Source organism: Anolis carolinensis, unplaced genomic scaffold (genome assembly GCF_035594765.1).
Source record: "Anolis carolinensis isolate JA03-04 unplaced genomic scaffold, rAnoCar3.1.pri scaffold_12, whole genome shotgun sequence".
Classification (NCBI taxonomy): Eukaryota; Metazoa; Chordata; class Lepidosauria; order Squamata; family Dactyloidae; genus Anolis; species Anolis carolinensis.
In genome coordinates, this window is record NW_026943823.1 from 12,598,831 (window position 1) to 12,625,991 (window position 27,161).

General features: G+C 42.0%; 1 long non-coding RNA gene across 4 annotated transcripts in view; it reads right to left on the bottom strand.

Moving 5' to 3' along the window:
• Positions 1-838: 838 nt before the first annotated feature.
• Positions 839-27,161, bottom strand: part of LOC103279456 (probable RNA-directed DNA polymerase from transposon BS) — a 33,549-nt gene continuing 7,226 nt past the window's right edge. Inside the window, exons 1-3 of one of the 4 annotated variants that reach the window (XR_010001028.1) lie at positions 20,496-26,829; positions 5,878-6,210; positions 839-4,430 (exon numbers count right to left, since the gene is read on the bottom strand). This is a non-coding gene — a long non-coding RNA (probable RNA-directed DNA polymerase from transposon BS). Of the gene's footprint in view, positions 4,431-5,877; positions 26,833-27,161 lie in introns of those variants that run through there. The other 3 variants (XR_010001026.1, XR_010001027.1, XR_010001025.1) reach the window with 3 other exon arrangements.

Below are 27,161 nucleotides of genomic sequence, written 5' to 3' on the forward strand. Positions count from 1 at the left end.
CTTTCCGTATGGCAGGGGACCAGACTAGATGACCCTTAAGGTGCCTTCCAACTTTACAGTTCTGCAACAGAAGGCCTAAGATTTCAATTAGGGATGAATGAAGGATCCTACCAAGATCTCTTTGCATCTAAATTGAAGTTATTTCTCAGGCTCCTTCTGCTCTTATCATGGTTCTCTCCAGGAGATGAGAAAAAACTCCAGCCTTGTGGGATTTACTTTGTGGGATCTGCTTTTAATAGCATCCTGAGCTGCAAAAGAGATAGGCTTAGAAATAAAGATTTCTGAACTCAGGGATCTCTGAACTGAACAGAGCTCATAGTCCTTCTAAGGGTGGAAAAAATCATATCCCCCCCTCTGAGAAAGCTTCCTTATCTTTAATATACCTACTTTGGAGACAGGTGCAATGTGATCCTCTTCGTGCTGAAGATGGCTGTGAAGTTTTAATAAGAACTTGCCTCTTCTATTTTCTGTAAATTGCTTCACAAACAGAATGGAAAGAATGTGCATGTCAGAAAGCGAACCTGGTGTGCAGTCAGCTCTTCTATATCCGCAGATACAACCATCCACAGCTTGAAAACCTTCTTTTTTTAATCCCTGAAAGCAAACCATATACAGAATTTTGTCCTTTTATATATGGGAAGCTATTTTACTACCCTACTGTATTTAATGGGTCTTGAGCATCCACAAATTTTGGTATCCACAAGAAGTCCTATAACTATTTCAAGTAGATTCCAAAGGCCCACTGCATATCCTTCCCTAAACAAGGGAAATGCTGAATAAATACTGAACAAGCCTATTTCTTCCTACTCATTGGAGTTTTTACTACTAATACAGCAGCAGCAGCAACAACATTTTATTTATATTCCGCCCTTCTCCCCAAGGAGACTCAGAAAGGATTACAGTATATAAACAGACAAGGCAAACATCCAATGCCTTGATACAGTGACATACAATGAGACACAAATACACAGACAAAAGCAAAGGCTTCTCATTTCATTTCCGGCTCTGGAGGTGGTGCTCATCTCTGTCACTGGGGGAGGTGTTCTTCTCCATTTCCAAGCCTAGGAGCCTGCATTGTCCATAGACACCTCCTGGTTGTGTGGCCAGCAAGACTGCTTGGAGCGTCTTTTTGCCTTTATTCCACCAAAGTGAATCTATTCACTATTTATTTATTTATTTATTTACCATATTTATATCCCACCTTTCTCTACCCCGAGGGGGATTCTAGGCGGCATTGTTGTGACTCAGCTGGAGTCTCAGAGTGACTCTGAAGGGGATTGTGGAATTCAGGTTTCAGATGTTCAAGATGATGGTATTCAGGTTCAAGATGACTCTGATGGGAATTATGGGATTCAGGTTCAGAGTGTCCCTGCTGTGAGAGATGAGGAGCAGGGAGGCATTCCCATGGCAGAGAATGGTGTTGTTGATACTGAAGATGATACCGAAGCTAGCCAGGTGCAAAGGGAGATAACGTGCAGACAGAGGCTGCTGCTAGTGAGCTGTCTGGCCTTGACAAAACAGAATCTCTGGATTGAGCTGGCCGTTTGGAATTTTGGGTTCGCAGGAGTGTTAGAATAGCAAACAAGAAAGAGGTCAGAGGGCAAAGAAATGCATTCATGCTGTGCAGAGAATATTAAAGGGTGTGCTGAGAGAGAAACCTTTGTCAAAAGCAACTTCTCGTTTTGGAGTGTAGAAGCAAGCTCTTGCTTTCCTGAATTACCTTGCAGCTTTGTGTAGTCAAGTTCATGGGACTTTGTCATTCCTGGATTACCTTGCAGCTATGTGTATTCAAGTTTATGGACTTTGTCATGCATTCATGGAACCTTGTTTTATGACTTATGTATTCTTGGATTAATCTTTATAGCCTTGGTTTTGCAACAATCTTTTGGATCTTTACTTTTGCTTTTTAAGAACTATTTACTTCCTATTTCCTAATAAACTACAAAAGACTTCAACCTGTGTACAGCCTGGTGTGTTCAGCAAGGTGAAACTAACCTGAGGTGCAACAGGCATATAGACAGCACTTGTTCGGTGCCTTGAGCATAAAACATAAACATAAAATAAATTGTTAAAACGGAGACAGACATAAAACCATAATTAAAATACAATCCAATATAAAACATGTTAACATTTGCATGTTTTCGAAGTGCTAGCTTGGCAAGAGCTAGGGTTATCAGAGGGAGCTCACCCCATCCCACAGATTCAAACTGCCAAACTTTAGGTCAGCAGTTCAGCAGCACAAGGATTTAACCCATTGAGCCATCATGGCCCCAAAACAAGTCTGGATAAACATCTGTTAGGAGAGTTTGGTTTGTGTCTTCCTGCCTGGCTGAAGGGGGTTGGACTGGATGACCCTTGAGGGTCTCTCCCAGTCCTATGCTTTCACGCTATGACTATGTTTGGATCAATCTAATTGGTTTTCCCTGTGCTGAGAGACATCCAAATACCTCACATATTCATAAAAGCACCTCTGAAACTCCGTGAAGGAGCGTTCTGGGGTGGTATTTGCTCAATTGATGAGAACAATCAAAAGAGAGTGTTTCCTTTCTTCACTCAAGGAAAAATGTAAGCAATGACATCATCTATTTAAACTCAGCTTTAGAATCGAGGGCAAAACAAATGTTCCCTTCATCTCAGAACACATCAGAACTGCAATAAGTGATTTAGAGCTTAAATTCTTTATTAAGCGCCCGGCACACTTGCAGGATTTTCTGTCGAATAATATTATGCAAAGCCTCTAAAAGTCATTAACAGTTAAGTAAGATATGGGAAGAAGGGGATTTTTTTGGGCAATGATTGATCTTGAAAGCATTTGTAGTAGTTACACCTTTTTTTAAAAAAAGAAAGAGAAACATCTCTTCAGCAAAGGAGCTTAAATTGTACACAATTGTAAGGGCTTCCACAGGGGATAAAGGTCTTCCATATCCAGTGCGTTGTGAGAGTATGGCATTCAGAATCACAAGATGCAATGAGGCTCCTGAACTTGTGGTTTTGAGGAGGACTTGGAAAAGCTCATGGAACATGGGATGGCCATTCCTGGAGGATATACTCAAAAATCTCCAACTTATGGCAACCCTAAGGCATACCTCTCACAGGATTCCTTGCCCAGAATGTTACCTTCTTTGAAGGCTGAGAGTGTGGCTTGCCCTGGTCTCCAAGTCGCAATCTGCATCGTGGTTCTCTCTTGTCTACTTCACTGTGACTCTTATCTTTTTTTAACTTTAGGTCCCTGCTCACTCATGGTCTCACATTGGCTGATCATATTCACCCCAGCATTCCATAATTTTTTCCTTGGTTTAGGCCACCTAAAAAGAACAAGAGAGGGGGCCCAGTCTTAATATTAAACCGCTGAGCTCCTGAACTTGGTTCAAATCCAGGAAGTGGGGTGAACTCCTGCTGTTAGCCCCAGCTTCTGCCAATCTAGCAGTTCAGAAACATGCACATGTGAGTAGACCAATAGGTACCCGCTCCAGTGGGAAGGTAACAGCACTCCATGCAGTCATGTCGGCCACATGACCTTGAAGGTCTCTATGGACAACGCTGGCTCTTTGGCTTAGAAATTGAGATGAGCACCAACTCCTAGGTTGGCAGAAGTTGGGGCTAACAGCGGGCACTCACTCTGCTCTCTGATTCGAACCTGCGACCTGCAAGTTCAGCAGCTCAGCCGTTTAACATGCTGTGCCACCGGGGGCTCCTTTGATTGACTCCATGTTTTCATTGGAAACCCTCGAGGCACTCTCCAAGGTGCTGAACTTATGTTGGCACTAACCTTCAGTAGTTTCTTCAGACTAAAAAACATTAGAATTACTTTCCCCACTGATACGACTTCCACCAAACCAAGAGAAAAGGAAATGCTCTAACAAGTTGTGGGTATTTTTTAAAGAAGACTAGATATGACAACAAAGATCCGCATTGTCAAAGCAATGGTATTCCCTGTAGTAACCTATGGTTGCGAGAGTTGGACCATAAGGAAGGCTGAGCGAAGGAAGATAGACGCTTTTGAACTTTGGTGCTGGAGGAAAATCCTGAGAGTGCCTTGGGCCGCAAGAAGGTCCAACCAGTCCATCCTCCAGGAAATAATGCCCAGTGGCTGCTCACTGGAGGGAAGGATATGAGAGGCAAAGTTGAAGTATTTTGGCCACATCATGAGGAGACAGGAAAGCTTGGAGAAGATCACGATACTGGGGGAAATGGAAAGAAAACGGAAGAGAGGCCAACCAAGGGCAAGATGGATGGACGGTATCCTTGAAGTGACTGGCTTGACCTTGAAGGAACTGGGGGCGGTGACGGCTGACAGGGAGCTCTGGCCTGGACTGGTCCATGCGGTCACCAAGAGTCGGTAACGACTATGCAGTTGAGCAGCAGCAGCAGATATGGATAATGGAGGCCAATTTGAAAGCTGCCACCTTTGACAGGTTTTCTTCGATTACCTGTTGAGGGGAAGCAAGGAAAAGGGATCAATAAGCAGCTGCTTGGAAATGCTAAAGGCCCCCCTGAGAAAATGGCGATCGCAACTGAACAGGTATCCCATCCACCTTCCTCTATATTTGCTATCTCTACCATGAGTTTCTCTCCATTCCAATTTGTACGTTCTCCCTTTACGACTTCCCGGTCTCCTCCGTAGCATTTTTTTTTGTCAATAGGCCATAAATCTGAATGCATTTGCAAGTCTAATGCCATCTCTGCTCACAGCGCTCCTTGCCGTATTGCCTCCCAAGTGCCCATTATTGTTTTAAATTTGTACTTACATACTGTATGGCTTACAACTTGCATTACTCACTGGCGCTCTGCCCTGGGAGGAAAGGCAGCCTTTGAGAGTGTATATCGACTGCATCCGGCAGAGCCAGCTAATATAAATTAGCCTGGGGTCTCCCATCAAACCGGATCCAACAACAGCCAAAGAGCCAATGGACATTTAGCATACCATCAATACAGGGTGATGTTGTTGTGATGGATCCCTTTGCAATAATTCCCGTGTGTCTGAAGCCTGTCATTCCTTTCATGTATTCATGTAACAATTAAATATTTTGCTATTTTCTTCTTCGGGGCCAATTTGGCCCTTGAGTTCAAGGTTTGCTATCCCTGCTGTGCACTCTTAAAGAGAGAAGCCACATCCAAATAGACTGATTCAGCCAAATCATTGTTGTTATTATTATTATTATTATTATTATTATTATTATTATTAGCGACATTTATATCCCGCTCTTCTCACCCCGAAGGGGACTCAGGGCAGCATACGTTATATGTACATACAATAAATTATATTATTAGCATAGCACAATAGAAGCATTATATATTACTATATTGTACTATACCACTATATTGCAATATTATTAGTAATATTACATGTAATATATAATATACAATTATAATAGTGTATTATTATTATATTGTAGTACATTATAATATTATCAATATTATATGTATGTTCAATATATTTATTATTAGTATGCTAATATTATTATGCAAATGCTATTAGGTGCACTAGACAAGCTTGTCACACCCAGAATTGTAGAAGGTTGCTGGTTCTTGGGAATATGTTTATTTTAGCACCTATAGAAAAGGCTGACTGCATTTTTGCACATTGTTGACAGTGTTACATGACAATTCAGCGCCCATTTTCTGCTTCTGTTTTGCAAATCCCTGGCTTTATAAGTAGAATGTTTTGTCCTTTAAACAGTGGAGAGCTGCAAAGATGCTTTCCTCTCTCTCTTAAACACGCAGGCGGCCATATCCCGATATTATCCCGGTGTTATCTCTTGCTCCTTCTGGGCACATCCATCTGTTTTATGGTACCGAGGAGCCCAAATGCCATACGATTGACCTTGTCACGGCAAAGGAAATGGGAAACAACTTGTGGGTAAAGAGAGAACTTACTTCTGCCTCCAAGCCAATCGTTGCAGAAATGGGGGTCCCTGCAGCTTTCGTTGGATGCGTAATGCGGCTTTGATGCTTGAGAAAACCTCCAGCCGAGGATTTCAAATTATTCCATGTGTTTCATTTTCAATATGCTGCCGTCGGTGAGACATAAAGAACACATCGGAAGGTGGGCAAATTGCAACTCATAAAGGCTGCTTAACGCTCCGAGTTCCATTCCAGATGCACAGCCTTCGCTCACAAATGAAATGCTTTCGCAGGCCAGGAAATTCAGAATGATCTCTTGCGGCTTTTCAATCTAAAGCCCGGAAAGGGAAGGGGGGAGAAGTCATGCTAGGATATTTAGGGTAAAGTAAAAAAGAAAAGATGCATTAATATTCGTAAGAATATATTTGGAGTCTTACAAAGTGCAGGGTTAATAGACATGTCAATCTTTCGCTCAGGCAGAGAGAGAGAAATTATAATTGGCCATATAAAAGTAGGAGCCCAGGGTGACGGCCCTGCTAATACTGCACAAGACCAAATCATGGTAGGATCCCATAGGAGCGTTGCCTCCACAACCCCTGGAATTAAGACACAAGGCACAGTAATTGAGTTAACCTAAGGGCCAGCACTTTATTCTGTTGCATTATATGTCTGATCTGTACACAGAGAACTAATTAAAGCAAACTTTGCTCAACCTCCACATGGATGATGCTGCTCCCATGGTGAGAGCTAAGAGGCGCCATCTCTTCTGCACATATCAAATCCAGATTCTAAGCACTGAAGTGATGATGTAAATGGCCTTTATTTTAAGTGCCACCATACTTTTAAGATATGTCAGTCCTGAATACTGTACATCTTAACCAATTGACCCCTGTGAGGTGTCCACAGTTCCCTCTCAAGCCACTGAGCCTCTGTATCCACAGATTCTCCATCCACAGATTCCACCAAACATTCCCCAATAAATCCAAAACAAATTATGAGTTTGCCATTTTATATAAGGATCACTATGCCATTGGCTATAGTGGTAATAATAACAACAACAGGAGGAGGAGGGGAGGAGAAACAGCGAGAAAGGGCTAAACATAATCATGCATAAACCAAATCCTGAAGCTCAAAGACTTCGGTTCTAGACCAAGCATGGGCAAACCTTGGCCCTCTAGGTGTTTTGGACTTCAACTCCCAGAATTCCTAACAGCCGACCAGAAGGCCGAAGTTTGCCCATGCACTATCATAAGTTAATACTTAGTACTGTCAGGGTTTTCATTGTTAGCCACTTTGAATCTCTTTTTGGAGAGAAATAGAGGACAATAATAATAATAATTATTATTATTATTATTATTATTATTATTATTATTATTATTATTACCGCTGTGCTGACGGTAGTGTAACTACTGGCAGGTCCAACCAAGCCAGAGAGGCCTCAGCTGAGGAGCAGAACCAAGAGCACCTAACTCATTAGCATTATGGAGAATCAAACCCAAACAAAGTCTATACTGGCTCGGTCGTCGCCCAGGATAAAAAGGACCGCGGTGGATGCTGCTGATTCTGGACATCCATCAACAAGTGGGCTACGGAATCATCAAAACCCAAATGAACAGTCACAGAAACGGCAGAAATATACAATGCCAGAAAACCGCACAATTATGAAATGCTACTACAAATCTGAACCTCAAAGGCGTGGCTACCAAAAAAGGATGCATCAACTGTGGAAACAAGAGTACCCTGACTCACAGATAACAGAACCCCGACTGGCTGACCAACGAAGATTCATAATCAAAAACAAAGTGTTCAGTGAAGTTGAACTCGAAGAAATCCAGAAAATTTGCAAAGTAAAGTACCATCAGACCACAGCACAGACAGCAGCAGAAACTCCAGCAACACTTGGAATGGGGGAACAGATTGAACCAGAAGAAAGGGTGGAGCTTTTGCAAGAATTTGAAGAGCCAGCACTGGAAACATCTGCTGAACCACCAGGAACCTTGACAGCAAGACATAAGATAAGATCAAGGATAAGATCATGGCTCATGCTGCAGCAAATGCCATAAGAAAACGGCTCCCAACTCTAAAAACAGTGCCCAAGAGACACCTGGCGCCTCTCATGAAAGATGTGAATACAGTACTCTCCACTGTCCAAATAACATCAATTGAACAAACAAACCAGTATGCCTACAGTGCAGCAGTGATAGTAACAGAAGAGCTTGGGCTCCTACAACCAAGGCAGCCCCAAAGAAAATCGACTGGAAAACCAAAGTGGAAGGTCAGGCTAGAGTTGAAAATCAAAAAGCTTAGATCAGATGCAAGTAACCTGAAAAATATGAAAGAGAAGAAACTGAAGAATGACAAAATCAAGCAATACCTGATCCGAAAGTACTGGCTGAACACCAGAAAAATTGAAGAAGCTTTGGAAATCGTGAAAGAACAAATTACAGCAACAACCAGAAAAATTGAAAGATATGAAACCAGAATCATCCAGTACAGACAAAATCAACTGTTTCAATCAGACCAAAGACGGTTCTACCAGAGTCTGAACCAAACAACAGACACAGTAATCATAAAGCCAGAGAAAACTGCAACAACGAAGTTCTGGAAAGAACATTGGGTAAAATAATAAAAACTACAACAAAAACGCTGGGTGGATAAAGGAGTTTGAAGGAAAATTCTCACAGAACAAAATGGAACAGATGGAAATAACAACTGAAATGATCAGCAAACGAGTGCAAAAAGTCAAGAACTGGACATTGCCTGGTAGTGATCAACTTCATGGATTTTGGCTCAAACATCTGATTAGTTTACATAGAAAAATGGCCCAACAATTCAATGAGATGCTGCAGAAAGGAAGTATCAGTGAATGGCTAACAACTGGAAGAACTTACCTGATACAAAAGGATCCAGCAAAAGGAGCAGCACCAGGAAACTACAGGCCAATAACGTGTCTGCCCACTATGTTTAAACTACTGACTGGCATCATAGCTGATAGAATTCAAGACTATCTTGAAGAAAAAAAACATCTTGCCAGATGAACAGAAAGGCAACAAACGGAAAAGCAGGGGACAAAAGACCAGTTATTGATTGACAAAATGATTCTGGAGAACTGTAAGAGCCAAAAAGCTAATCTTCACATGACGTGGATTGACTACAAAAAGGCCTTTGACTCACTCCCACACAGCTGGATCATCAAGTGCCTGGACGCCATCGGGATTAGTAAAAACGTTGGCACCTTCATTGAAAACATGATGGAGCACTGGAAAACTGAACTGTTTGTTGGAAATGAAAGCTGTGGACTTGTCAACATCAGGAGAGGAATTTTCCAGGGAGATTCATTGTCCCCTCTGCTTTTCATTATTGCCATGATCCCTCTGTCAACAATCTTACAAAAAAACAAATCTCGGCTATCAAACATCTAAGAATTCTCACAAAATTTTGCATCTGATGTACATGGATGACCTGAAGCTGTATGGGAAAATGGAAACTGAAATCCAGTCTCTGACCAACACTGTCCGAATTTTTAGCACTGATATCAACATGGAGTTTGGTTTGGACAAATGTTCGACAGTGGTATTGAAGAAGGGAAAAATCATTGAAAGTGAGGGCATAAATATGCCTAATGGCCAAACAATAAGGTGTCACCAGCCAGAGGCCTATAAATATCTGGGCATATTGCAACTGGACAACATCAAGCATGAACATGTGAAAACTGTGGTCAGCAAAGAATACACACAAAGGGTCAGAAAAATTTTCAAAAGCAAGCTCAATGGAGGCAACACCATCAAGGCCATAAACACGTGGGCCATATCTGTCATAAGATATACTGCTGGCATCATAAACTGGACACAGATGGAACTGGACAATTTGGACAGAAAAACAAGAAAACTCATGACCATGCATCATTCCCTGCACCCTCGCAGTGATGTTGACCGGCTGTATCTGCCTAGAAGATCAGGGGGCAGAGGACTCTTACAAGTCAAACAAGCAGTCAAAGAAGAAGAACATGCCCTGGCAGAATATGTAAAGCAAAGTGAAGAACCTGCTTTGATTGAAGTCAAAAATCAGAAACTTCTCAAAGCACAGCAGACAAAAAACCAGTACAAGAAAGCCACACTACAAACTAGAGCTGCATGGAAAGTTCCTTGACAAAATTGAAGGAAAAGCTGATAAGGAGAAGACCTGGCTATGACCTGGCTCACGAATGGGACCCTGAAGAAGGAGACAGAAGGCCTGATCCTTGCAGCCCAGGAGCAAGCCATCAGAACAAATGCAATCAAGGCCAAGATCGAAAAATCAGCTGATGACCCAAAATGCAGACTGTGCAAGGAAACCGACGAGACCATTGATCATATCCTCAGCTGCTGTAAGAAAATTGCACAGACAGACTACAAACAGAGGCACAACTCTGTGGCCCAAATGATTCATTGGAACTTATGCCTCAAGTACCACCTCCCTGCAGTAAAGAACTGGTGGGATCACAAACCTGCAAAGGTTGTGGAAAATGAACACGCAAAGATACTGTGGGACTTCCGAATCCAGACTGACAAAGTTCTGGAACACAACACACCAGACATCACAATTGTAGAAAAGAACAAGGTTTGGATCATTGATGTTGCCATCCCAGGTGACAGTCACATTGATGAAAAACAACAGGAAAAACTCAGCCGCTATAGGACCTCAAGATTGAACTTCAAAGACTCTGGCAGAAACCAGTGCAGGTGGTCCCGGTGGTGATGGGCACACTGGGTGCCGTGCCTAAAGATCTCAGCCGGCATTTGTATACAATAGACATTGACAAAATTACGATCTGCCAGCTGCAAAAGGCCACCCTACTGGGATCTGCACGCATCATCCAAAAATACATCACACAGTCCTAGACACTTGGGAAGTGTTCGACTTGTGGTTTTGTGATACGAAATCCAGCATATCTATCTTGTTTGCTGTGTCATACAACGTCGTTGTGTCAATAATAATAATAATAATAATAATACAATGCACAGCAGAGATTGACTACAACAGGTAGAAATGTATTCATATAACCATGCATGAGCCAGACCTTTAAGATCAGGGATATACCAGACTGTGTTTGATATATTATCATTAGTTCAAATAAGGAGCCATGGTAGCACAATGAGTTAAATCCTTGTGCCGGGTGAACTGCTGACCTGAATGTTGGGTTGCTGACCTGAAATTTGAATCTGTGAGATGGGGTGAGCTACCGTCTGTCAGCTCTAGCTTGCGGGGGCATGAGAGAAGCCTCCCAACAGGATGGTAACACATCAGGGCATCCCCTGGGCAACATCTCTGTAGACCGCCAATTCTCTCACACTAGAAGTTACTTGCAGTATGTACTCAAGTTACTTCTGACATGATAAAAGAATCAGTTAAAGTGATAAAAAATCCAATGTGAAAAACAAACCATGAAAATATAGAAGTGGCTCAACACTAAACTTTCCGTCGATACTTTAAAAATCAGTGGGTTTATCCATGCTACAGAAATTACCAGCCATTTTCTAGTGGTTTGAGCATTGGGCTAGGACTTCAAAAGGCTATGGTCTGAATTCACAGCCCTCAAAATCTATGATGCCACGCAGATCACACTCTCTCAACCTCAAAATAATATATCTTGCGAATAATGCCAATGACTAAGTTGTTCTCCAGAAGTTAGAAATGACTTGAAGTCAACAAAATAATATCTACAGCTCTGATCACAACTTCTCCCTGCTTGTGAGTTTCAGTGTTGCTTTCCGACCCTTCAAGCGCATTAGCAAGCCATAGATCATGCACACTTCTCTTGACTAGCCAATAATCCTAGGTGCTAACTCTATTATTCCCTAACATTTTACTTCTGACTTTATGTCTCCAAGCCCTGAGGTTTACATCCCAAGCTTGTAGGTAGAGCTGGGACTTTCTGTAGCAAATCCATCATTGTCTCAAATTTCCTGCCGGTGGAAATATTTTTATGAACTGGATTCCAAGATATAACGCCGGTACATTTTTGCTTATAAAAAGCCTACTTATTAACAGTATAAACCTGTCAGTTGTTTACGTCCCTCTTCCAGATATTGGGCTTGCATTAACATAAACCTGAAACAACAACAACAAATGGGAAATGCTATTTGCTCTACATTTGCATGATTTTTTAAAAAATGGAATGGATGGCCAAGTCTTGTTAGTCATCATCCCAAATAGAAAACCAAGGTCCATGTTACAGTAGAGTCTCACTTATCCAATATAAATGGGCCGGCAGAATGTTGGATAAGCGAATATGTTGGATAATAAGGAGGCATTAAGGAAAAGCCTATTAAACATCAAATTAGGTTATGATTTTACAAATGAAGCACCAAAACATCATGTTAGACAACAAATTTGGCAGAAAAAGTAGTTCAATACGCAGTAATGCTATGTAGTAATTACTGTATTTACGAATTTAGCACCAAAATATCACGATGTATTGAAAAAATTGACTACAAAAATGCGTTGGATAATCCAGAACGGTGGATAAGTAAGTGTTGGATAAGTGAGACTCTACTGTATTTACCAACTTAAAAGAAAACTGACACATCAGTTAGCTTGAGAAAAAAAACCCCAAGGGATTGTATTAACTCTTCTGACAAATATATATTGTCAAAGTTTCTAAGACTGCTATAGTATTTATCCTTCTTCTAGGGCTTGACACGGTATCAATCCTTCATGTTATGACAACAGGTGTGTGCCATAAAAACCCAGCCGTTGTAAAATGTTATGAAGTCGGCTGCTAGGAAGCTCATGAAGGAAGTGCAAACGTGATATATGAAATTGCAAAGTGTTGTTTCCCGTTCACCAGACTCTGAGCCTGGAGTATGAAGCACTCCATTTCTCCTTTGTTGCTGATCCATAAAAGTAATCATCTTCCTGCAGAAGGATGCTTGGACAAGCTCACTTTGAAAAGCTATGGGTGCATCTAGAATTCATGCAGTTCGGCACCACTTTAACCACCTTGGCTCAATGGAATCATTGATGATGATGATGATGATGATGATGATGATGATCATAATAATAATAATAATAATAAAACTTTATTTATACCCCGCCACCATCTCCCCAATGGGGACTCGGGGCGGCTAACATGGGGCCATGCCCAGAGCAATACAACATAATAAAATATAGAAACAACATATCATAACACCATTTAAAATACAATAAATAATAATAAACAGAACATCAAGAAATCAAAAAAACAATAAAGCAAGGGCAGGCCGCTTGAACACAGAGATAAAACCCGGAGTGAGAGGGACAGAGGAGTACTCCACTATGGGCAGGGACATTTGGAAGGGGTAATCTAGAGGATAGATGTTCGGAGGGGAGTAATACGGAGATATATGACAGAAATTACTCACCGAAAGCACAACGGAAGAGCCATGTTTTCAATTCTTTCCTAAAAGCTAACAGAGTGGGAGCTTGCCTTATTTCAGTAGGTAGTGAGTTCCACAGTCGGGGGGCCACAGCAGAGAAGGCCCTCTCCCTTGTATTTACAAGGCGAGCCTGGGATATAGGCAATGGTGATAACAGGGCCTCCCCGGATGATCGCAAAGAACGGGCAGGTTTATGGAAGGAGATACGATCACGGAGGTAGGTAGGTCCCAAACCGTTCAGGGCTTTATAGATGATGGTCTGCACCTTGAATTGGGACCGGAAGATGAATGGCAGCCAGTGGAGCTCCTTAAACAAGGGAGTGGATCTCTCCCTGTAATTTGCCCCTGTTATTAATCTGGCAGCCGAGCGTTGGACCAATTGTAATTTACGGGCCGTCTTCAAGGGAAGCCCCACGTAGAGTGCATTACAGTAGTCCAGTCTAGAGGTAACTAAGGCATGGACCACCGTGGTCAAGTCAGACTTCACGAGGTATGGTCGCAGTTGGCGCACAAGTTTGAGTTGTGCAAAGGCCCTCCCGGCCACCGCCGACACCTGTGCTTCAAGCGTCAGCGCTGAATCCAGGAGGACCCCCAAACTGCGGACCTGTGATTTCAGGGGGAGTGCAACCCCGTCCAGCACAGGTTGCCACCCAATACCCCGATCTGCCGCACGACTGACCAGGAGGGCCTCTGTCTTGTCAGGATTGATTCTCAGCTTGTTCCTCCTCATCCAGTCCGCCACAGCGGCCAGGCACTGGTTCAGCATCCGAGGGGCTTCCTTGGAATCAGATGGAAACGAGTAGTGGATTTGCGTGTCATCTGCGTAGAGATGGCAACGCCCTCCAAAACTCCGGATGACCTCTCCCAGCGGTTTCATGTAGATGTTAAATAGCATGGGGGATAAGATAGACCCCTGCGGAACCCCACAGGTCAATGGCCAGGGGTCCGAGCAGGTGTCCCCCAGCTTCACCATCTGGGAACGGCCCTCCAGGAAGGACTGGAGCCACTGCAAAACTGTGCCACCGAGCCCCATCCCAGAGAGCCTCCCCAGAAGGATACCATGGTCGATGGTATCGAAAGCCGCTGAGATATCCAGGAGAACCAGCAGGGTCACACTCCCCCTGTCCAGCTCCCTGCGGAGGTCATCCACCAAGGCGACCAAAGCCGTCTCGGTACTGTGCCCAGGCCTGAAGCCAGACTGCGAGCAGTCCAGAAAATCGGTGTCATCGAGAAACCCCTGGAGCTGCGTGGCAACCACCCACTCCAGCACCTTGCCCAAGAATGGGAGGTTGGAGATTGGTCTGTAATTGTCACAAACCAATGGGTCTAACGAGGGTTTTTTTAATAGCGGTTTTACCACCGCTTGTTTAAAACAGGATGGAAATGATCCCTGACCCAAGGAGGCATTTATTATAGCCACAAACCACTCCAACAACCCATCTTTGGCCAGTTTAACCAGCCAAGAAGGACAAGGATCCAGAGCGCAAGTGGTCGCCCTCACAGACCCAAGAATCCCCTCCACGTCATCAGGAAGAACAAGCCGGAAAGAATCCCATAAGATCGAACCGACAGGTTCCTCGGTTACCTCCGCTGAAACCACAGTTAAGCTGGAGTCCAACTCACGACGTGATCATCTTTGTTCATATGATCATCTTTGTTCATATCCCTCTTTTCTCCCCATAGGGATTAATCAGTGGATATTGTAGTTTAGTGAGACTCCAGCACTCTTTGGCAGAGAAAATAAAAAAAAAACTTGGTTGCGGTGAGTTTTCCAGGCTGTATGGCCATGTTCCAGAAGCATTCTCTCCTGACGTTTCACCCACATCTATAGCAGGCATCCTCGGAGGTTGTGAGGTCTATTGGAAACTAGGCAAGTGGACTGCATATATCCCTGTGGAATGATGCCCAGGGTGGGAGAAAGAACTCTTGTCTGTTGGAGGCAAGTGTGAATGTTGCAGCTGACCAGCTTGATTAGCATTGAATAGCCTTGCACTTGCTGCTTCCTGTCTGGGAGGAATCATTTGTTGGAAGGTGTTAACTGGTCCTGATTAATAAAGAACAATAAATAAAGAACAACACTCAGAAAACAGTGGAATTCCAGACAGGAAACAGTCATGGTCAGCTAACACCTCTCAACAAAGGATTCCCCCAGGCAGGAAGCAGCAAGGCATTGAAGCTGCTTCATGGTCATACAGACAGGAAAACTCACAGCAACCCAGTGACTCCAGCCATGGAAGCTTTCAACAGCAGAAAATCAAAAATCTTCTCCCACAAATCCATAACATTGAGCCATAGCTGTAAAAGTGATGTCAAACTGCATCTACAGTATAGATGCGCCTAACACTCAAGCCAAGAAGTGTTACACACCAAGCTTCAGCTCCCAGGATTCCATAGCACTGAGCCATGGCACTTCAAGTAGTGTCAGGCTGTATTCATTCTATAGTGTGAATGTACCCTCTCACTAACATACAGGCACAGGTTTAGAGATCACGGCTACATCTTGTTTGGATGCTACCTCTTCATATACCAATTTCAGATCGTGAGCCATTATGGCATAGTGGTTTGAGGGTTGGATACTGACTCTGGAGATCAGAGTTTAGTTCCCTGTTCAGTCAAGAAACCTATTGGGTGATGATGGGTAAATCACACTCTGGATACTTCTGGAGCATAGCCATACAGCCCAAAGAACTCACAGAAATTCACCGATATAAGGAGCCCTAGGTGTTGCAGCATGTTAAAGTGCTGAGCCGCTGAACTTGCAGACCAAAAGGTCACAGGTTCTAATCCAGGGAGCGGAGTGAGCGCCCACTGTTAGCCCCAGCTTCTGCCAACCTAGCAGTTCGAAAACCTGCAAATGTGAGTAGATCAATAGGTACCACTCCAGTGGGAAGGTAACGGCGCTCCATGTATAGTCATGCCGGCCACATGACCTTGGAGGTGTCTACAGACAACACCGGTTCTTTGGGCTAGAATTGCGTTAGCACCAAACACACGACTAGACTTAAAGTCAGGGGAAAACCTTTACCTTAAAGACAGCATACAATAAAATCAGTTTGGTCCATTGGAAGCAATTTTATTAGTCTAGACATCAGGGATGGATTTCCTGCTCAACCATAAAAGCCTCAGTTGAGTCGCACACTCTCAACCAAAGAAACTTCCAAGATAGGTTCATCATTGGTTTATCATAAGTCAGGTTCATCATTGGTTTATCATGGCTGCACCTTCAACGTATTCCCAAGACTTTGACTGAGTCCACATGGTTCGGTTTCCTTTGTTTCTCATATCTAATCATCTCACTTGACGTTTTCCAGAGACCCACCTTGCCTCTCGATGGTAAGCAATAGAGGGCCAGCCTAGCCATCAAAAGAGCTGCTCCTTTCCATTGGGGTTGTCTTAAGAAAAGAGCAGAGATGCACCGCCTGCCTCTCACAATTAGGGTGATAAATGTCTTGTTCTTTGAAGCTTGTTTGAAAGTCAATTATGCAGATTATTTTGAGAACCCAAACAGATGGTCTTGCCTCCCCCCTTATGAGACAATCAAGTTGAACTTTGATATGTGCATAAAAAATGCTCTCATTTGTTAGGCAGCAGTGGGGACATTTACACACACATCATCCAAGAGCTCTAGATGGTTATATTTAGCCCATTCCTTTTGTGCATTATTATTATTATTGTGCTTTTGTGTATTATTATTATCATCATCATCTATTTCCCCCCCTCCTAATTGGAAGCTTTGCAATGTTTCTCACAGAAACCAAATATTGATTCTACATCCCTGAGCCTCAGGTTTCGATTCACGCCGAAGGTTGCAGAGGGAACGACTTTCTCTTTGCGTCCTGCTAGTTTTTCAAATTAATATTATTATTGCTGCTGCTGTTAAACCTTTTCTTTTCGGCATCCAACCCTGAGTGCAGGGCAGGGAGGATGGATTGATCCGAGCGTCTGAATAATTTACAAGGCAGGCCTTTACTGGAAAAGCCGAATGCAACAGTGACCTTCAATCCCCACTCCGCTCCCTCCTGCTCCTGTTTTTGTCCTGCCAAAGGAAGTGCAATTCTGAGGTTTTAATGGTAGTTTTAATGGAGCAAAAAGATTGAAAGGGTGGTTATTTGGGAGGCACACAAATAGATGCAAAGAAAAACACATTGCTATAGGCAGGATGACAAAAGTAATAGCCCTCATCCAGAAACGCAATATATGCCTTTGTAACTTATTACTAAATCTTTGGGTGCATCTACACTGTGGAATTGGATCCCCTGGTGGCACAGTGGAACGAATCTGGGGAGCGGGGTGAGCTCCAGCTGTTAGCCCCAGCTTCTGCCAACCTAGCAGTTCGAAAACATGCAAATGTGAGTAGATCAATAGGTACCACTCCAGCGGGAAGGTAACAGCGCTCCATGCAATCATGCCGGCCACATGACCTTGGAGGTGTCTACACACAACGCCTGCTCTTCGGCTTAGAAATGGAGATGAGCACCAACCCCCAGAATCAGACACGACTGGACTTAATGTCAGGGGAAAACCTTTACCTTTTATCTACACTGTAGAATTAATGCAGTTTGACACCACTTTAAATGCTATAGTTTGATGCTATGGAATCGGTGAATTAGCAGCACATGGAAATCTTTCCACTGCATCATTCATCTAAACTATAGAATTAATGCAGTTTAACTACACTGGCTCAATGCTATGGACTCCTGGGAGTTGTAGTTTGCTAAGACATAAGCACTCTTTGGTAGAGAAGGCTCAAGATCTGATAAAACCACAGCTCCCATGATTGTATTGAATAATAATAATAATAATAATAATAATAATAATAATAATAATAAACCTTATTGATATTCCTCTCTATTTCCCCGAGGTGGCTTAGAGCGGATTTCAGGGTACATATATGGAAAACATTCAATACCATTATGCAATTGATAACAAAGACAGACATTACATAAAAGCAAGACTTCCGTTTTTTTTCATCTCCGGCATCCGGAGGTTGTGCTCAACTTGGCCATGGGGAAGTACTGTTGTTTCATTTTTCCACACTGAGGAGCCTGTTGTCCGTGGACACCTTCCTAATTGAATTGCCAGCATGTCTTCAGGAGTGCCTTTTTACCTTCCTGCTAAAGCAGTACCTATTTATCTACTCACATTGCTATTTTCAAACTGTAAGCAAAGGCTAGGGCTGACAGCAGGAGCTCACCCCAACCCACAGCTTGAACTGCCAATCTTCCGGTTGGCAAGATCTTCTATAGCTGACAATTTAACCCGTTGTGCTAGCCACAGCTATTAAAGTGGCGCTGAACTGCATTAATTCCACAATGTAAACACACTCTTACTTCCTTCTACCAAGAAAGAAGGACAATCAAGAATCTTCTCAGTATATGACTTTTTCCCCCCAAAATTATTATTTTGTAGTCATCATAGCTCCCACTTTTTCTAGATCTGATTTAATGACCCCTTTTATACCTTTAGCAATAGATTTGGATATCACTGGCCCAGTTTCAACTGCTTATAGTGACATCAATGATCATAACTGAATCTGAATAAAGAAACCCCAGCTGTTTATCCAATGGAAAATAAACACGCAGCTTTGAACTTCCATCTGGAAAATCTAATAAATGCATTGAACACAACTTTTCCAGCAAATATTTAGACCCTTTCTAGGATTGTTTTGTTTTGTTTTAATCATGCACTCTGTCCTCTTTGACTTATTATATTCTGAGTACACACCACAGTGAATTGAAATATACGGCTGATCAACACAGTGATCAGTCGTCAGAGGAGCCCATACAAACATCTAATAAAATCCCTGAGAAAAACAAACAAGAAACCAAAAAATAGATTTCAATGTTCCTTTTACAGCGGAGGCAAATGCTGTGTTCCATTGAAGTGTTTGCTGTTTCTTGGGGTATACAAGCTATTTAAGTGCTATGATGTGCTTTATTGCCACCTAGTGACAGAATGGAGTATTACAGAATGAATCACATTGCAGAAAATGCAAGACAAGGAATTGCTTAAGGCAGTGGTTCCCGACCTGCAGGTCCCCAGATGTTTTGGCCTTCAATTCCCAGAAATTGTAATAGGTGGTAAACTCGCTGGGATTTCTTTCTTTTTTAAACGAATTTTTATTTTTTAAAACACAAAAAACACATATTGTACACATACAAAACATTTACAATTTCCACCACCAACATGTTTTCATTTACATATTCATTTCTTTTTGAGACAATCTTTATATCTTTATCTTTATACATTTCCATTCTATATACTATATAACATTTGCATCTTATTTCTTATGGCTTGATCTCTGGATTGATTCATGATGTACAGTAGAGTCTCACTTATCCAACATAAACAGGCCAGCAGAACGTTGGATAAGCGAATATGTTGGATAATAAGGAGAGATTAAGGAAAAGCCTATTAAACATCAAATTAGGTTATGATTTTATAAATTAAGCACCCAAACATCGTTATATGACAAATTTGACAGAAAAAGTAGTTCAATACACAGTAATGCTATGTAGTAATTACTGTATTTATGAATTTAGCACCAAAATATCACGATGTATTGAAAACATTGACTACAAAAATGCGTTGGATAATCCAGAATGTTGGATAAGTGAGTGTTGGATAAGTGAGACTCTACTGTAGTTATTTACCCTTGTCCATCTTTCTTCCATTTCTCTTGTTCTATTTTCATTAGTTTTTAAAACATTTAATTTCACATTCATAATTTCAAATTCCATTTGCTCCACCATAAATTGGTACCATTTATTTACTGTCCATTTTGATTTATCTTTCCACCCTAATACTATTACTGCTTGTGCACATTCAATTATTGCTTCTTTTGTTTCCCGTTTCCTCTCTTTTCCCTAATAACGCTATAACTCGCTGGGATTTCTGGGAGTTGTAGGCCAAAAATATCTGTGGACCCACAGGTTGAGAACCACTGGCTTAAGGGATTGTTAGACCAGCGATGCACGAACCCCACAAAAATCCTACCAAACCTCTCCATCACAATGAACCATGTGCTGCATTCGAAACTCCCTTGAAACCCCATACCCTCACTGAAGTTTTGCAGTTTTGAAGGCCTTCAAGTGGGGTGAGGTTGAAGTGAGAGGTTTTATGGGAGCTTCTCGATCCCAACACTATAACTCCGACCCCTCCCCAAAAAATCAAAACTAAAGCCACACAAAGGAAGAATATTGCATTCATTTGGATGGATGGCTACAGAAATATGAATGGACACTGTTTGATCACCTGCTGATCTCTCCAGGCTGTAGAACACACCTCAATTGCAGAGAGGTAGGTTGCAGAAGAAATTGGAGCTATATATTGTATCTCATCTATATGGTTCTCTGATGACTGTATGGCTCATGGAGACTTTGTCCTGCAGAGATAGTGGCACGAAATACACAAAACACAAATAAAATTGAAACTACAATAATTCCTCTGTTGACACCTATCCCAAAAGGGCTTTCCATCTTTTGTCTTCCTCGTTCCACTCTTTCTCTCGTGACATCCTCTTGCCTTTCAGGAGAGAGTGAACTTGCTGTCCAGTTGAGCTCCACCCAATGCTCCTCATCCTGGTATTTCGAGTCCGTCACTCCTTCCCCGCCGTGAAAGGTTTACATAAAAACTCAAGGTTTTGATGAATGTCACACTTGAAAGCCAATTAAGGGGGCTGAAAGGAAGACACAATTTCCCATTGTCTAATTGCCTCACAGCACCTTCAAGGTAATAAATTTGTCACATTGAATTATTAATGAGAAACGAAAATTTGACTCGCAGCGTTGAATAGAAAAGAGCTCATTATCAGTTGGCATTGTTCCTTCCAAATAATGAGTGTGACATGAGGGGAGTCAAGAAAAAGGCATTATTGTCTCCCCTCCTCGTACACCTTGGCCTTTTAGTGCCTCAAACGATTTCCACTCTGAGGAAAGAGGGAGGAGACTTCAATTAAAGCCCAGTCTTGACCCTGCTTATCCTTTATGCCGCATCATTTCGAGAAACACTTTCTCCAAGTTCTCAAGCCAAAAGGCCAAGCCAACATAACACAGGAGACCCATAATCAAACTTCTCTGGCTGTTGCTTGGTTTTACTGGAAAGGAGTCTTGGAGGAGGGAGGAAATAGGGTTGTTGCATGTTTTTCGGGCTGACGTCAGGAGAGAATACTTCTGGAACATGGCCACACAGCCCAGAAAACATACAACAACCCTGTGATCCTGGCCATGAAAGCCTTCGACAACACGAGGGAGGAAATGCTTCAACTCAGGTAGACTATGGAGGCTTCTATGTTAGTCGAGTTGTGAATCATGCTTTGGTTGTTGAATAGCTTTGAAGGAACTCTCCAAGGTACTGAACCTATTTGGAGTGAGACTTTTGTACCTTGGAGGCTTCAGCCTTGATTGCAATGGTTCCCAACCTGGGGTCCCCAGATGTTTTTGGCCTTCAACTCCCAGAAATCCTAACAGCTGGGAGTTTTCTGGGAGTTGTAGGCCAAAAACATCTGGGTACCCCAGGTTAAAAACCACTGGTTAAAAACCACTGCTCTATTGAAACCTCGTGGAAAGGGTTTATCCCCTCACTGACATTGGATCCCCTAGCCACCATTGCTGGCAAGAAGCTAAATGCTTAAACTCTTAACCTCCATGCCTTGTCCCTAAATCCAAATAGCATCTTGCCTAGAAGGAGATAGGTAAAGGTAAATATTTTCTCCTAGTCATGTCCAACTCTGGGGGTGAGTGCTCATCTCCATTTCTAAGCTGAAGAGCCAGCGTTGTCCATAGACACCTCCAAGGTCACATGGCCGGCACGACTGCATGGAGCACCATTACCTTCCCGCTGAAGTGGTACTTATTGATCTGCTCACATTTGCATGTTTTTGAACTGCTTGGTTGGCGGAGGCTGTGGCTAACAATGGGAGCTCACCCCATCCACGGATTCAAACCACTGACCTTCCAATCAGCAAGTTCTGCAGCTCAGTGGTTTAACCACTGCATCACCAGGGGCTCCCTAGAAGGAGATATTAGATCCATAATGACCTGTTTGATGGTGGAACACACTGCCTGCCAGTGTGGTGGAGATACCATCTCTAGATATCTTTAAACCATCTTTAAATGGTCATCTGGCAGACTGTTGCCATTGTGTATAGAAGAATGGAATTGGAGCAGATAGCCCTTGTAGTCTTTTTGAATTCTATGATTCTGTGAGTAGGGGAAATTCAGTAGCTTCTTCTTTCATGAAGGTTTGGTCCAACTCATGACTTGGCGATGATCTATAAAGCTGGGTACAGACTGTTTGAAGGACCATCCTTCCCTTCATGAATCAATTAAAAAACATCTGCAGATAGTTTTTTTTTTCTGTCACAACACCATCTCAAGCTCCTTTGGTTTGAACAATGAAAAAAGGTATTCTCAGAAGCTGTTTCCAGACTTTGGAACTCCTTCCTGGGAAAGACTAGGGTGGCTTCCTTTTGGTCTCCTTTTATCCACAACTGAAAATATTTTTTCTCATTGGTCTTTCAGAAACTGACTGGGAAGGGCTTTTTAGCACAGTTGTAATGTTTTTAACTGTATACATTGCTTAATTGTTTTAAGATAGCTTTTATAGTTGTACTTTTCTTGGATTTTTGTATAGTATCTAATCCATATGGTTTTTAAATATATCAGCCACCTTGAGTCTTATTATTGGGAGGAATGTGGAGTATAAATGAATAATATTATTGTGGACATTGCAATGCAAACCTGGATCTCAGATACATTATGGGGTGGGAGAGCTGAACAGAGGAGCTACAATGGAAAGGCCATGGAGGAGAAGGGTTAAGCACCATCTTTCCTACAAATCTTCCCTTCCTGACACCCCTTAGCAGAGCAAAAGTGGTCTCCAGGGTTTCAGACATGCAGCGTTGGCAGTAGTTCCACCCCATGAAATGCCATAAAAATTTAAAACTGGATATATAATAGCAAAAAAAGAGGGGAGACACATAAACACGAGGTTTATGTTCCTCTTGCTGTATCGGCTTCACACAAAATACCATTGCCATATAATGAAGACAAGACAGATACATCCGTAAATTTACTCTGACTCTACATACATTGAGCCGAGTGTGTTATCTGAGTTTTATTATCCAGCAGCATTTTTATATGCGTCTCTACCGCTGTAATTAAAGAGATATAAAGGAATAAAGAAACACTGGAAAGGAGTATCCAACTGATGCAGAAGAAAAGAAGCAACCAACAAGGTCTCACCTTATCCATTTCATATATACAGTCAACATTTTACATTTGCAAGTGTGACCTTTGTGGATTTGATTAGTCATTTATTTAAAATGTCCTTTCGAAGAACATCTAAGTCCTTTAGTGCAGCTCTACAGTCAACATCTCCCAGAAGTTAAACATAAGAGTAGAAATAACACCTTTCTAGTGAGATTCTGTTGCTGTTGTTGTTCTTTTACTTCAGCCTCAAAATCAGGAGGTTTTCTTAGCAAGTTTTCATAGAATCATAGTTTGAAGAGACCACAAGGCCCATCCAGTCAAACTTCCTCTGCCTAGCCCAGTGGTTCTCAACCTGTGGGTCCCCAGATGTTTTGGCCTTTAACTCCCAGTAATCCTAACAGCTGGTAAACTGGCTGGTATTTCTGGGACTTGTGGGCTAAAACACATGGGGACCCACAGGTTGAGAACCACTAGCAGGAAGTCACTATTGAAGCATTAGCAACAGATGGCCATCCTGCTTCTGTTTTAAAAAATCCAGAGGAGACTCCACCACACCCTACTATCAGATGGTTCTTACCATCAGGAGGTTCTTACATAAAATATTTGTCGATGTAGTTTGAATGCATTGGTACATATCCTAGTATCTGGATCAGCAGAACATTAGGACATAGAGCAAAGATTGAGTCCTAGGACAACACTCAAACCACTCCAAAATGTCAGCTCTGTTCTAATTTACCTGTTTCAAACATACTCTAAGCTCTGATCAACCAATCCCTGACTGTTTTGACTGCCTTCCTGGCTCTAACTCTTCACTGGTCACCTCTAACTAAAGTGTCCTAACAAACTCACACCTCTACCAGGAAACATTTAATGCTCTTAACCTCATCCAAAAGACGACTTAATTTACTTCATCTAATACTCACACTAGGGGCCCCTGGTGGCACAGTGTGTTAAAGCGCTGAGCTGCTGAACTTGCGGACCAAAAGGTCCCAGGTTCAAATCCCGGGAGCGGAATGAGAGGCCGCTGTTAGCCCCAGCTCCTGCCAAACTAGCAGTTTGAAAACATGCAAATGTGAGTAGATTAATAGGTATTGCTCCGGTGGGAAGGTAACGGCACTCCATGCAGTCATGCCGGCCACATGGAGATGTCTACGAACAATGCCGGCTCTTCGGCTTAGAAATGGAGATGAGCACTAACCCCCAGAGTCGGTCACAACTGGACTTAACGGCAGGGGAAACCTTTACCTTCTTTAATACTCACACTATGTAACTTGACATAATAATCCACTGCATTACTTTCTATAATATAAACACAACATTCTTACAGCAGTCCAGAACAGAACAGGAGACTGCTGCTGATTTAGAGTTTCATCTGCAATGTGTTTAAACACATTAGTCTAAAGGAGCTGTCCAAATGCTAGACCTTGATGGTACAAGTCAGCACCATGGATGGCTTCTTAAAACCCAAAACAAATTGGCTGCCACGTTAAAAGCAACTTAAATATCCTAAAGTAGTGGTTCTCAACCTGTGGGTCCTCAGATGTTTTGGCCTACAACTACAAATTTACCAGGTGTTAGGATTTCTGGCCGAAACATCTGGTGATCCACAAGTTGAGAATCACTAGCCTAAAGGCTTCAGGTTCCATCTGATCTTGAAAGCTAAGCAGAGTGAATATTTGGGTGGGAAACCACCAAGGAATTCTGGATAATGTATGCCACATTACAGAGGAAGGAGCTGACAAAACCAGCGTTGATATTCCTTGCCTCTGAAATTCATGGGATCACCATAATTTAACTGACAATATGAAGGCACATATATGTAACACTGAAGTCACTAACCACCTGCTCCAACATAATTTGTTATATCAAGAATTTTGTCTTGATATTCTGTACTCCTATGAAATGATATATAGAGGGCAATTCACATTAAAACACCCAATCCTTCCACTGGCCTTCATATATGCTAGGTCCCATTTCCACTGAGCTCTCAATGTGTATTTTTCTTTGAATGCAATGTTTCCCAATGTGCAATCAATGACCCCCATTTTGGGGGTGAATATGCAGAGAGCTGTAGGTTCGGAGGGCAGAGAGAGGAAACCCTCATCCCGATGCATCGCCCGATGCATCCATTGGTACACTTAATGAATGTCTGCACAGGACTCACACTTTGGAGTGGGTGAAGGGAGTCAAGGAAGCGCCTTCTGAAAGTTGTACGTAGCTGTCAAAGGCCTTCCCCCGAGGAATTGATTAAAAAGGAGAAGAAGAACTGTCAAGTTGGAGACTTCTTCTAACTCTCGGTCTTGAGATTCATTTTATTCAATATTTTACATTGCAAAATTTTACAGGAGCAATGAGATTCTCTGTCCCCAATCTGCTGGGAACAGCCTCCACACATGATAAATCTGAGACTACGCTGCAAAGTGAACCGGAAAGCCTCAAGGGCTGATGTGAACAGAACTGAGGGTCAGGTTTATTAATGAAATGTGTTAAATGGTTTAGGGGAGTGGCTTGGGAGTTGCTTTCATTGACTCCAGTGAACTCAGTCTTGGAGCTCTCCCGGACTTGCTTTGTTGGTTTTCCTTAAACGTTGTGAGGTCAAAATTGTTCACCTTCATGCTGATTTGAATACTAGTCATACACTGCCTGTTCAAATCTCCCATTTACTCCCTCCTTTTTTCTATTTGGAGATGGGTCACAGAGAAACGTGGGGGATTTGGGGATAGTAAGCAGTTCTAAAGAGTTGTACGGATAGAATGGAGGTGTTTTCAAGGATTTTTAGGTGTATGGGCAGATTTTCTATGTGATTTTCAGGCAAGAATTGTCTCAATATCACACTGTTTTTCTTTCAAATATTTGGTGCTGGGAATTGGTGGTTTGTAAACTTGAGGTCTGGAGGTCCACCTCTGCATTATTCCAAGCATGGAAATGGGTATATTATATTTATCTGCTATTTTGGTTTCAATGTAGGAGAAATAAAGAGGTGGCAACTCTAATACATTAATAGTATGGATGTCAAGCAATTGATCTCTTCCATAGATCCACACCAGGCTTTTGTCTGCTTTAAGGACTATGAAGTACCGTATATACTCGAGTATAAGCCGACCCAAATATAAGCCGAGGCACCTAATTTTACCACAAAAAAACTGGGAAAACTCTGACTCCAGTATAAGCTGAGGGTGGTAAATTTCAGAAATAAAAATAGATACCAATAAAATTACGTTAATTGAGGCATCAGTAGATTAAATGTTTTTGAATACTTACATAAAGCTCAGATTTAAGATAAGACTGTCCAACTCTTGATCAAATCATTATTCTCATCTTCTTCAATGTAAATGTGCTTATGTATCCTCTTAATAATAATATAGAATAATACATGTAATAATAATAATAATAATAATAAATACAGGAAAATAATACATGTAATAATAAACAGAGTAAAATAATAAATGCAATAATAATAGTAAGATCAGAGTGAAATAATAAATGTATTAATAATAATAAAATAGAGTAAAATAAATGTAATAGCAGCAACAATAATAGAGAAAAATAATAAATGTAATAATACCAATAAGAATAGAGAAAAATAATAAATGTACCATATATTCTTGAGTATAAGCTGACCCAAATATAAGCCAACCAGGACCCTCACCCGAGTATAAACTGAGGGGGGCTTTTTCAGTCTTAAAAAAGGGGCTGAAAAGCTAGGCTT